This window comes from Cupressus sempervirens, chromosome 2 (assembly GCF_028749045.1).
Source record: "Cupressus sempervirens isolate cs-2001-9-10 chromosome 2, ASM2874904v1, whole genome shotgun sequence".
Classification (NCBI taxonomy): domain Eukaryota; kingdom Viridiplantae; phylum Streptophyta; class Pinopsida; order Cupressales; family Cupressaceae; genus Cupressus; species Cupressus sempervirens.
The window spans coordinates 324,636,474-324,650,272 of record NC_143119.1 but is presented as its reverse complement, the minus strand read 5'-3'; positions in this window follow the sequence as shown (position 1 = coordinate 324,650,272).

Sequence of the window (13,799 nt, the reverse complement as noted above, 5' to 3'; positions counted from 1 at the left end):
TGATTAATTCCAACACAAAACTTTTAAATACATCTTTTTCTACGACACAGTTGTTCGTAAGGATACTCTAAAGTATTAAATCTTCCTCCTACAACTTTAGGAAGGATTGTCTATGTAACATCATGAATTGTACTATATAATTTAACTCTTCTTCTTCATCCCCTAAATCTAGCCAAATAGATGTGCTCAAATCTAGTAATGGTTGTGTTGGAGGATATAAATCAAAATTCTTTGTTGCTTGGCCATTGGATATGGTCATATTCTGTGATCTACAACTTATATTTGCATTAGTTGTGGCTAACCATGGTCAACCTAGGATGAAAAGGTAACCAGATAGATTAACTTTGGGGGACAGAATCATGAAGTCTGCAGGATACTCTAGAGAATCTAAGATTACAACTATATTTTCTATCATCTCATCAGGGGTGATAGAAGAATTGTCTACAAGTTGTAGAATTGTTGGAGTAGCCCTTAATCCTTCTATTTTCAACTTCTTCATAGTGTCCTTGGTCATGACATTTATATTAACACCAAGATCTATTAAAGCATTTTTAACAGACTGACCATTTATACTGACATTCACTACTAGACTACGTAGATTAGAATATTTTCGTGTGATAAATTTTCCTAACATAATGTTAGCCAATTGTCCCACAACATGGACTATGGTGGGGTCATTTTTCTTCCTTTCGAGCTTCTTTAGGAAGGCATCTCTAATGGCTTTTCCATAGATTGGAACATTTTTAATGGCTTGGAACAGGGGTATTTGGACATGTATGTTCTTCAAATGAATAACAATATCAAAAGGTTGTTCCTCTATTTGTATAAGTTTACTTTGTATAAACTTTTTTGGAAAAGGAGGTTTCACCACTAGTTGAGCTTGGGTTGAAATGATGACATTGGTTGGGTCAACCATTTTAGAGACTAGGGGTTCTGATGCTATAGGAGGATCTAGTATTTCAATTATAAGAGGTAGTTTAGGTGTAGTAAAGTTGTACCAGATCTCAGATGTATATCTGTAACACTCAGAGCATAAGTAGGATATTGCTGAGCATAAACATTGTACATGGATTACTATGGTTGTTGGCTATTTGGATTTAGTTGAGGTTGTGCAATTAACTTTGTGTGCTTTTGAGGTCCAAGATTTGCAGGTGGTGGCATTAGAGTAGGTTGTTGAACTGGAGGTGGCAATTGTGGAGTACTGGCATTTTGGTTAAGCCACTATTAAGATCCCCTCCATTGCTTCATAGACTACCAATTCCCTTGGGGTGGTTGCCATTGGTTCTATTGGTTTTTCTAGTAGTTCTGTTGGTTCTACCATTTGTTATTCTATTGGTTAGGCTAGGTTGGTTGGGAATTCTAAAGCCATTGGGGTTGTTGCAGATTGTTTTGCCCATCATTATTCCAATTAGGTTGATATTGTGGAGGACCTTGGGGATTACAGTTTTGCCATTGATTACCATATGAATTTGAATTTTGCAAATGGTCTTGAGGCATACCTTAATGTTGGGCCCATGGCCAACGTTGAGCAACAAAAAAAACTTTCTCATCATCTCCGTCTATCTTGAGGTACTCAGTTGGAAGATGTTGGTTCTCCATGCTTGCAACTAATTTGCATTGGCAATCCTTCTTTTTCTTCCAGCAATGAGGGTAGTATTTAGCTAGTTGTAACTCAACTTCTGCATACTTCTTCTTTTTAGTCATTGTGTCAAGATGTGTAGTGACATCATTGATGATGTCCTGATTAAAATCTAACAATAGTTTAGATATCTTGAGCTTTGAACTACCTTGGTTGATTCCTTTAATGATTGTGGAATGAGGTCCTTGACCTTTCTTCATGGTTGACCTTGAATAGTTTTGATAGATCTTCTTGAGGTCATCCTAGGAAGCTTGATATACATCACCACTAGCCATCAAGTCTAGTGCTTCTAGATAGTTATCATTCACACCTCTTAGAAAGACTAGTTTTTGTGAATCCTCAGACAACACATGCAGAGGGTTCTTTTGGAGTGTATACAAGAAATGTGAAACATAATCTTCCAATGTTTCTTTCTCCTTCTGTGATATCCTGAAGACATCATCTCCTCTTGAACCATATGCTTTGCAATAATCTTTATATTTATCTAGAAATAGAGTTTGAATTTCATCCCAAGTTCCTATTGCATTGGCTCCTAAGCCTATGAACCATCGTAGAGTTGATTGTTTCAATGTTGCTGGAAATAATTTGAGCTTATGGGCATCAGTGTTGTAGTCAAAACTACAACAAAGTATGTCAAATTCAAACAAGAAAGTATTAGGGTCTTGGGTTGCAAGGCCATAGAACTTTGGGAGAGTAGCTACAGATATATTCTTGAGATTATCAGTATTTATGAGGCTTGGGAGGGGAAATGGAAATGTAGGTTGTTCCATTACCAAAGGTATTAAATTGTGAGGTTGCTGAAAAGGAACATTGGGTACTAGATTATTAACAACTATTGGATTTAAAGTAGTATTATCAAGGTAACTGGCCATTTTTTAAGTAAAAGGTTGAAGACCACTTTTATCTATTGGTTCTACTCTTGAAGATGATGATGTAGGAAACACAAGGCTTGCATCTTCAAAAGGAAACTCAACTTCTTCTTCTTCTTCAATTTCTTTGTTCAAATTAATAGACTCCCATGGAAGAAATCTTCCATATTCATCTCGTCATCTTCCTCTTTGTGCATGCAATTGAACTCTTCACACTAGTGAAGGAAGCTTTAAAACTAGAAATTTCTATTAAAAAAAACTTTATATAAGAACTATGACTCAAGAATGCTCCTAGCTTGACACCATCCCCAACAACAGTGCCAAAAATGGTCCGCCTCACAATTGGTATATAATAATCATTCTCGAGGTCATGCTTAGGAATAATTTATTCAATCTAAGGACTATTTTTCCCCACAAAGAGGTGCATTTAATCTTGTCAACCTCGGGATGCATACTTGAAATGGTCAGCACAGTATGTGCACTAGGTCTCTTAATGAGTCACCATACTTATGTTGTAGGAAAGTAAAATGCAAGGAAAAGAACTTACACTATTGTTGTAGGAAACTAACAAACTTAAATCTTTATCGAAATGAATACTAAAAATACAATGAGAGGCTAACAGCTATTCCAACTTTGTTCATCTATTGTAACTATTCTCATAGATGTTGTAGGAACATTCACAAAATATGATGCTACAGGAAGGAATTTACAACTTCTACTTGCAATACTAAAAATGCCTGGAAATAAATCTATACTATCCTAATCTACCTCCCAAGTGGGGCCCCTTGGTTGGCTTCAACTAAACTACTAAGATAGGATAGAAGCCAAAAACTATTTCATTACATTTCATAAATTCATTACATAGAAAGAATACATAGAATTGTAAAAACAACTCACTGCAAAAGTTAATAGTTTGTTTTCATAAAATTTCTCCTCTAAAGTTAAACTAACACACTTGGTTTGATCCCTATATATAGAAGATCGATGCTTATTCCAAAACAGAAAAGTAAAACAACCTAGCTATAAATCTGTAGGAGAGAAAGAAGGAAAATAACAGCTCAAGGTGGGAAGAAGAGATAATGGCTCAAGGCAAGAATAATAAAGTCTAAACAACCACTTGCCATAATAATAAATGTAGAGAATGCCATAAGTCTTCATAGCTCCTCCATACTCACAGTCGTATCCTTTGGTACCATTATGATTTTTCTCCACCATGGCTAAACCTCAACATTCTTTTCTCCTTGAATGTTATTGCCTATCTTCAATGTTCATCTTTAAATTCTTCCAATCATCTTCATCTTCATTGCTAACAGGTTAGTTATAATGTAGAGATAATTGCAAATAAGCATTATCAAATTAAATTCAAATATAAGAACACACATTTTGATAATTATATGAAATACTGCATCACATATATAATATTGGAAAAGGATGACATACTATCTACCCATAGGTTAATCATTGGTTTAGGTAAACATAAGTTCACAAATGTTTTGACGAAAATGAAATAGAGTATTAACAAAGTGTTTAAAATTATCATGAAATAGAGGCAATAATTAGCCTCATCAATAACAACTTAATTTGACTATTTCTATCCAAATATCAATTTTTCTTAAACATATGATCTAGAAAAATTCATTCTAGCTAAGTTATATATGGTCTCACACTTTTCCAATTGGAAATGTCTATTAAATGTATGTTTTATACTAGTTTATATCTAATTACTAAAGAAATAAATTATTTCAGAAAATTGATGTTTGAATAACTCTTACTATTTTTTATTATATTTTTAGTAAAATATAAACACCATTTTATAGAGCTCAAAGTCACGAATATTCTCATATATATTTTATAGTGTTTTAATTAGATATAGTATATTGTTATTAGAAAATTCTACAAGAATGTATTTTAACACTAGAAAAGATGTCAATTTAGGGAAGGAAAAAAATATGAAATCATATTAAAAAAATTTAAAACTTATATGAGGTTCTAGAGGAGAGAGTCCTCTTTCAGAATGTATAATTTTTCTTTTGGTTAGAATAGATTTGTTTTGAAAAATGTGCTAGGAGACGAAAACTATCAACTTGAGGTGAGTTAAAATTTGAATCACTATGAAAGAAAAAATATGTGTCTAAAGTCAATTTTTATTTTTGATTGTTCTAGCTATATGTGCTATATATAGCATAGTTTGAGTTCAAATGAAAATAAGTTTATTTCTATATAGTTTTGTGGTGGGATCTAAACCCCTAATTTTCAGCATTTTTCAACAACTAAAAAATTACCTATAAAAATTAGGAAAATATATCATTTTGTATTCCAAATAATTATTAAAAAGTATAATCCTCAACTTCAACTATTTCTATACATTTCATTAGTTTACTTCATTTTCAAATTCTAAATAATAATAGAAATTTTATGTCATTGAAGATGAATAATTATACTTTTGTTAGCCTTTTCCTTTACAAAAGGGTGACACAGGTTTGTGGTTTTACTAGATTTTTATTTCATCCTTATGCATCATTTCTCTCTTCAAATCATTTCCCTAATTTTTCATTATTTCCCTTTGTTTTTTGTACTTATGCTCATTAGGGTGATGGGGTGAAACCATACTTGTCCAAAAATGGTTTGTAAATATGTATAACCATTTCCAACACAATCTGATATATTCCAAAACTTGAGTTTTTATCTCTAGCTAAGAAGCTAGGTCAACTAGGCTTTCAGTAGTAGAGAAATGTGAGTCTCTTTTATCTATCTCGTTTGCAACTAAAAAATCTATCTGCATCACCTCCAAATGAGGTATCAACATGGATTGAATGGAAATAAATTTTTTCTCGCATTCTTCCATTTGTGTCCTACAATTTAGCCAATCTTCCTTGAGTAAAAATCAATTTGTTATAATGAATGGAACTTGAACTTGTGTCCATGTTCAAAGAATGTCTAGTCGATGTCAAATCTAATTGTAATTTCTCAATCTGATCATGAATGTCCTTAGTAAACATCAATACACCACATAATATCTTGTACAAAATTTGAATATACTTTACTACACCTACATTATTTACAAGGTTAGAAAGTTCAACTTTCCCTATGGCTATTTTAGTTGACACTTTCTCTAAAACTTTGTTCTCAAATTTCTTCTCAGACCATTGCAATAACCTTTTAGTTGCATCAATGTCCTCATCATTGGCCCTTTCAATATGCACTAATTGGTCCATAACAGGGCCTTTTTCATCGACATCTTTGATATCATATGCATCAAAAAAGACATCCTTTATCTCTTGAAGTACCTATTTATTTTGATTTTTCATTCTTAATTCTTCTTGTTTGATCTCACTAGCCAATAGATCTTGCAAAATTTGCATTTTCTCACATGTCGAGTTATCAATATCAAACTTATGGATCACTACAACTTTTGCCAAGATTACTAGCTTGGCAAGTGACCTTACCTTTTTCTTTATCATCTTCTTCCTTCAGGTGGTGCTACTCAATAGTTCTAGTTGTAAAAAGTGTGAGGAAACTTCCATGATCAATCATTTCTCTTTCTCTTCTGTCTTCTTACATTCCAAACCATGTTCCTTGGTCATTCCATCTCTAGGTGTCTTTTTCTCCTTTGTTCCCTCTATAAGAGGTCTTGAGAGTGTTGGTCCTCTTTCACCAGTAGTAGGATTATGTATTGGAGTCTTCTACACATTAGTATGACCCTTTTTTATTTGTTCTTCCTGAGCAGGTTCTTTATCTCTTTTCTCTTTAGTAGCTAACACACTTTATTCCTCAGTATCTATGATCGCTATATTCTACTATAATATAATGTTTTAATCAATATTAACTCCAGGTATTTTATTCATTTGTACTATTGCATGTTGATCCTTTATATTCTCTCTAAACATTGGATATTCTTTAATGTACACAATCACTAGATTGGTGGTGTCCATAAGAGTGTCCTTGATAGATTTAGGAACTTTCTCCTCCTTCTCTTTCATGGTTGACACTATCTTCTCTAGCTCTTTGATAACTTGAGTCACATTTTGAAATGTTGTGGTGAGATTTCCATCCTTAATGCCATTTGTCTCTGTCTATATTTCCTTGTCTTCAGTCATTTTCTCCACTATCTTTACCAACTATTCAGTATCATTATACAAGTCCTCTATATTTCCCAATTTTTCTTTCTTATCTTCCTTTTCTTCCTCTTTTATTGGTGGTGCCAATCCAAAAAAATATTCCACACAACTTCTCTTTCTTGAACTACATATTCAATCCTATTTCTCAAAATTTAATATGCTCTAGTCTTGGGAATAGATTTCTTTGCATACTCCTTCATGGTAATACCCATATAATGCTTTCCGAAATTTGACATTATGTAGGCCAATTTAGCCTCTCTCGTTTGTTTCTGAATAGTCAATGCCCATTTCTACATAGTATAAATTTTATTACACAATTTCTTAGGTAATTCTTTACCCAACTCAATGAGTGTGTACTGAAAATTAACCATCATATCCAAAAGTTCTTGTTCAACTTTTTCTTTATCTCCTTTATCTAAAGAATCATATTTTACACATTTGAATCTAGTCTGCCTATTAAACTTCTAATATCTTCACATACCTTGTTAATATCCTAAGGAGCTCACCTTGACGCTATTTAAAATTTACTTTGATCATTTGATTATATCCTCTCACCTTCACCATCCTCTTAATCATTAGTCTTAACAAAAGAAATTATCCTTGACCTAAAGTTTAGTTAACCTTGCTCAATCTCCTTAGAATCTAATTTCCTCTTCTTTCCCTTTGTTGACCTAGTTGTTTTCACCATTCCTCTCTTTGGCTTAATGGCTGCAAGGGTTGCTACCCTTGATCCTTGTCTGGTCACTCTTCTTTCTATGGTGGTGGGAGGTGTCACCACTTTCTTCAAGCTACTCTTGACCTTAGGATCAACAATCACAACCTTTTTACCTTTTGGTTCTTGAGGCTTGACAACTACAAGTCCTCACCTTTGGATTCATATTCTTCATGATCATAACCATTAATGTCTTGATCTTTCCCTTTACCTTCAATGATTTATAGTGGTGATTCTTGAAGCATCCCTTCTAAGTCTTGAATCAATTTCTTTTTCATCTTGTCCATGTTGGGGACCTTTTTCTACATCATCATCTTAATCTTTATAGTTTTATATGTGTCAAATGGTTCAACACCTTTGTCAATTTTTTTTGAAGTAGTTTTGTAATAGTTGTATAACTACATCAACAATAACTTCATACTACATTATCCTCAATCATGCCACTCTCGGTATGACTACATGAGAATAGGTGAATTCGTAGCTACAATGAAGCATATGTGATCATAATACTAATCTACCATTAACTTAGGGATTCTCATCCTATTGTTCATTTTCCTTTTGAATTCATTGGAATAACCATCCAAAATTGTTTCAAAATTTTCACCTCATTTCTCAATATATACATTGATCTACTTAGTGGGTCTATCCTTATCCCACACTATATCTCGAATTGTAGGAAAGGAGTTCTACATACATAAAATTATATTCATAGTATAAGTGATCCAAACTTTACATGATGTATTATTTTCCTTCCTAATGGCTCCAAGATTTTCTAAATTAGCTAAATCAACTATAGATTGACCAAGTCATAGCTATGCTCCTTGACAATTTTATATCCCAAATATACAACTACACAAAACATATTATTTATTTGGCTTGAATGATAGAATTTATGGGCAATCACTTGGACTACAAACTCAATAACTAGATCTCCATTTATGTTAATTGGCATCCAACAACCATTCCATTTCATTTTTTTTAGGTATTCAATTATATTCCTATCCGAGCATCAAACAGCCTTCACTCGGTCAAGGGTAGGGTAACTAGCTACTTGATGTACTATTGATTTGGTGATATTAATTAGCCCATTCTCAGGCCACAACTTTATATCATGCACCCTTCTCAAATAAATCTTGATCCACTCCACCTTTAAAACCTTTAAAAAAGATAGGGCATAAGTTAACCCTTTCATGACCCCTACTCCATTCTCCTTCCTCAACACTCCATTGTCACATAGCTTATCATATGCATTCCTTAGCTTGACATCACCAATGCATTCAATATTACACATATAATATGATCTTACATTATACACCATAATAATATGGAGTGCAATAAATGATAATGCACTAGATGCATCTTCAGTCATCATGATTTTTGGGTAGTCCTTGAATTTTATATGAGGGCATGCAACATTATGTACAATCTAGGCATAACTATCCTTTAATACCTCCTTCTTTCCACTTCCAAATGTAGATGAAGCCATTGTAAACTAGGGTTTCTTAACTTCAAACAATTTCACAAACTAATCAAACTTGATTCGAAGGGATTTTGCAAACTTAATTTTGTTGATGACACACACAAGAACCCTTTTGAAATTTACATAAATAGCTCGACAACCACCTTGATATCACTTTGAGGGTTTTGAATTGCCAGGTGAATATAGAAATGAACTTGAAATCCACTAAATACCTTCAAATAGTCAAAATACCCTTATATTAATTTTTTTTACATATAGTAGTTGAGTGTAAAATGTGTGACATCTATCTTAGCTCACACAAGACAACATAGTGTTTATACTCCATTCACTAACTTGAAAACAACATAGTCCAACAAAATTCCTATTCTCAATCACAACTTGGTCAAGCATATCACCTCAGTCAACACAAGAGCTCAATCCACGCTGTGACTCAGTCATAGCTCAAATTGATACTAACTTGCTTAACATCAACTATGCTCCAACTTGGTATATGTGTTCTTTTCTCGGTTCTTACATGTTAGGAACTGATGTATATTATATCATTTGAAACATAGTTCCACACATACCTTTTTTGCTTAGTTTGAGGTAGGGGAATTGCCTGATCCATTGGATTGGGCAACCTTGGCTTCACTAGCTTCACTACCTACTTTATCCTTCTTCTTCTAGGTTTGATTTATCTAGGTCTTTGTCTATTAAACCATCTTTTCACATTGTTTTTGTATGTTCATTGCTAGGTGTTGGTGATCAGGTTCTGTAGTTCCTTCTCATATGTCCAATCTTGCGAGAACTATAAAAAACTAAGCTTTCATTCATCCAACTTTTAGATTTACCTCTAAAATGTATCATGATAAAAATTACTACCACATGACCATACTCACCATAGTAATGACAATTTTACCATGCGTTGCAATCTCAATTATTATTTTTTCCTTGCTTTGGTGAATTTTGTTTATTCTTAGGCTTCCAATTAGGCTTCTCTTTTTATCTACATTCTTGAGCTCTATATGCATACTTCTACCAATTGTAACAATATCCTTCAAATCTAGGTGTCATTGGCATATTACTAGCTTTTGAGCTATACTCCAAGGTAATCATTAAGAAATCCCCCTCCAAAAAAAGATATAAAATATTGGCAAATCTTTAATTTAAAAAAAATAAAATTCTATTCATGTATCTTTCAATTTTTTTATTTTAAATATTATTTATATTGGCAATTATTTTGGAATCATAATTTTTGTATAGAAAATATTATTGAATCTCAATAATAATAGAATTTTCATTAATCACCATAGAATATTACAAATGAAAATTTAATATTTTTTAACTCATGGATTACTATGAGGATCATTACATTATATTTTAAATCAATATTGAAAACTAAATATTGGTGATGTATCCCTTAAGTAACTAATAATTATGATAGTTATTGGTGAAATAATTTTAATTTCTTCAATAATATATAATATTTAGGTGAATCAAATCTAATCATATATAGAATATTATGGAAAATCTTTGAACATAGTTTTTTTTAATAAAATAGATTATTGAGCCATTTAAAATATTTTAAAGCTGAAATTTATAAAAATATGGTGATTTTGGTTGCATTAAATCTTAAATTCTTAGCCAAATTACCAACCAAAAATTTCTAAAATTAGCCAATTTATGAATATTAGCCACTGAAAAATACCTTGAGCTATAGTAATGTTCTTGATGTCCTTTCTTCTTGAAATTAAAATAATTGCTAGTAAATTTGGGCTCAGGATTTTTCTTCTACACATGTTTGACGCATGTCCTAGCTTCCATGATGATAACATGTAGGTTTTTTCTTTGGGTTTTCTTTTTTTCTTTTCTTTTCCACACTTTGATGATTCTCCTTCCTTGGTAGATGATATGTGTGTAGTATAGCCTAGTCAAGATGTATCATCGGTCTGCTCTATGATCTCATCATCTCTTCATAGTATCTAACAACTTCTTTAGGTTTGTTCAATCCTTCAATGAGTTGCCTCTAATGCTTTAGTTCATTCTTCATATGTTCATTCTCAAATTTCAGATTTGTAATCACCACATCCTTCCTATTGAACTCTTGAGTTCTAAGGAACAATCTATTAGTCACTTGCAATTGATTTTGAGTAAGCTTTTGTACTTTATTATTCCTTTCATCATTTCCTAGATACTTATATGACTCTTATCCTCTTTATCTTTCTTTTTCAGTTTGGTCAATTCACACAATCTTACTGCTTGGATTTTATGTTCTCTCTTTAGTGTTCTTACCTCTTCATTTAGTGTGTTTTTCTTCTCTAATAGAATTTCCTTCATCAAGTACACCTTTAGTAGCTTCTTGATATTATGTATCATTTGTTAGAGTAAATAATTAACTATTAATTATTTATTCTATTTACTTAAGCTTACTTAGGTAAATGCATTTCATTTATTAGTTGTAGTCTAGGAGTTAGTTATAAGTTGTTGACAATATAGGAGTTTGTTCTCTCCTAAGTCATACTTATCCTCTCACCTTGTTCGAGGACTTTCCACCTCATGTGGATGTATGCTTGGTTGTTACACTTATCTCCTAGCATCTTCTAGCTTGTTCTAGGAGATTCCATCAGGCCTTTATAAGTGGTCTCTCCCTCATTGTATTTCATATCTCATTATTGCATTCTCATTGTAAATACAATTTCATTGTTTTGCATATTTTCTCTCTCATGTCCATTTAGGGTTTTTCTCTTGCTCCACACTCTTCCTTCCTTGTCTTCCCTTTGATAGGTTTTTGCATGCAGGTGATCTTGGGTGTCTTTGGAGTTGGATTTTATCAACTCCAACATGGTATCAGAGCCTTCTTGCTATTGCTTCGTTGAAAGATTTTTGAAGCTGTGATTTGAAGTCACAAACCCTAGTTTGTTTGTGCATTTTTTCTTTAAATCAGGGGAGCAAATTTTTTTTGGAGCACTTTGGACCCAAACGGATGCTGCCATTGAATTTGGAAGGTTGTTTGCAATTAGGATCCATATAAAACTTGTCAATTTTGGAGACAAAGCTCTGGGAGGCAAATTTTTTTGCTTGCAGGCCCTGCCATATACTTGTACGGATGATTTTGAGCTTAATTTTTTTTTAAAAATAGTTTTTGTGCCATCCCACTGCAGCACCACCTAGCAGCCATCGCAGGGCTATCCACATGCAACCAGAGTGCCAGCAACGCCTTGCAGCGCTGCTCGAGCTTGTCTTGGCTTTCGCTTACGCCTGCGCCTCCCCTGCCATTGGTGGTGCCACCATTCTCCCTCTACTCTGCCAGCTCTACTTTGATTTTCATCGCTCAGCGAGAGGTTCTCCACCCACCCGTGGCTTCGATATAGTCAACCCACACCTTAGCAGCAATCACCCAGTTTGCGGGTGACACATGGCAGGTCTACCACGTGGCCCCTGCCACATCAGCCAATTTTCCATGTGGACCTACCACATGGCTTCTTTTTTGTAGCAATGGCTGACTGACCATCAATTTTAATGGCGTGAATTGTTGATGTCAGTATTGCATCAACAAACCTTGCTTGCACATCTCCAAGGTCATTTTGGACCTACCTTCAGTTTTTTGACGATAACTTTAGCATACAGAGGTATTTTTTCGATCTGAAAGAAGCACTAGAAAGTTAGTTCCGAGATGGAGACATTGGTGTAGGTATTTTTAGGTTTTTATGCATTTTTATTGCCCTTTTTTAGTTAAATTCTGAAGTTCTATTTTTGACTACAACATGCATATCTTTTGTGTCTAAAAAGCTAATTTTTTCATCTTTTTAGAAATATAGTCCTTTTTCTTAGATTTTGGCCCATGCTCTTTCTATCATGTTTTTAGCATTTTTGCTCCATGGTGGATATATTGGGTATTTTAGGTCTGAGGATTATTTTCCTTGCATGGTTTCTTTTGTTTTAGGTTGTACTATCTTTTGTGTCAGCTTTTTTCCTATTCTAATCATTGTAGATATCATTTGTAAGCTCTTTTGTATATTCATTAAGATAAAGTGTCACTTTTTCATTTCGGGTTCATGAATGTTCTTTTTGAGTCAGTTGTACATGCACTATTTTTATAAAGCCCCATGAGGGGTATAGTTGTTTGTTGTTTTAGGCATTCTCCCTTTGTCAAGTGAGTGTCCCTTCCATGACATTAGCCCCATGCAACATCATTGTAACCATGTCTTTATAGGTGTTTGTACCTCTTTCTCTCGCATCATTCTTGGTTCACCTACAGGAGATATTTGGCCCACCTTCTCAGTTGCCTATCATCTCACCCTATCTGCATTAAGGGGGGGTTATGTTGTTGTTCTAATGCATCCTTGGTTCAATGGTTCAATAGTGTGAACCATGTATTCAATGGTTGATCCTACATACAAGGCGAGTCCAGTGGCTGGCTACCTATGCATTTTGGTGAGATGGATCATCTACCATATAGACATGCTTAGTTTGTGCCTTCTTCTTCCATGGAGATTCTTCAAATCAGCAGTTTTCTTCTTGATGGTAGAATTTTGTGGCTCTTCGTGATCACTCTTTGTTCCTATTTTAGGGGACATTTCCCTAGTTGGAGGCTTCTTCAATTCTTCACTAGGTTTACCTCTTTTTGGGGGAGGGTTTTTCCCATGTGGTTTTCTCTCTTTCCCCATTTTTAGAGGTTGCATCTTTTGCATTGTACATGGGTACCTAACATGGCCTTCTTGTTGAGACCCAATTCTGCATTTCTTAGTTTTGTGAACTTAAGGCATTTTTCTAAGTTGCACTGAAGGGGGGGATGTTAGGGTAAATAATTAATAATTATTTATTTATTCTATTTACTTAAGCTTACTTAAGTAAATGCATTTCATTTACTAGTTGTAGTCTATGAGTTAGTTATAAGTTGTTGACAATATGGAAGTTTGTTCTCTACTAAGTCATACTTATCCTCTCACCTTGTTCGAGGACTTTCCACCTCATGTGGATGTATGCTTAGTTGTCACACTTA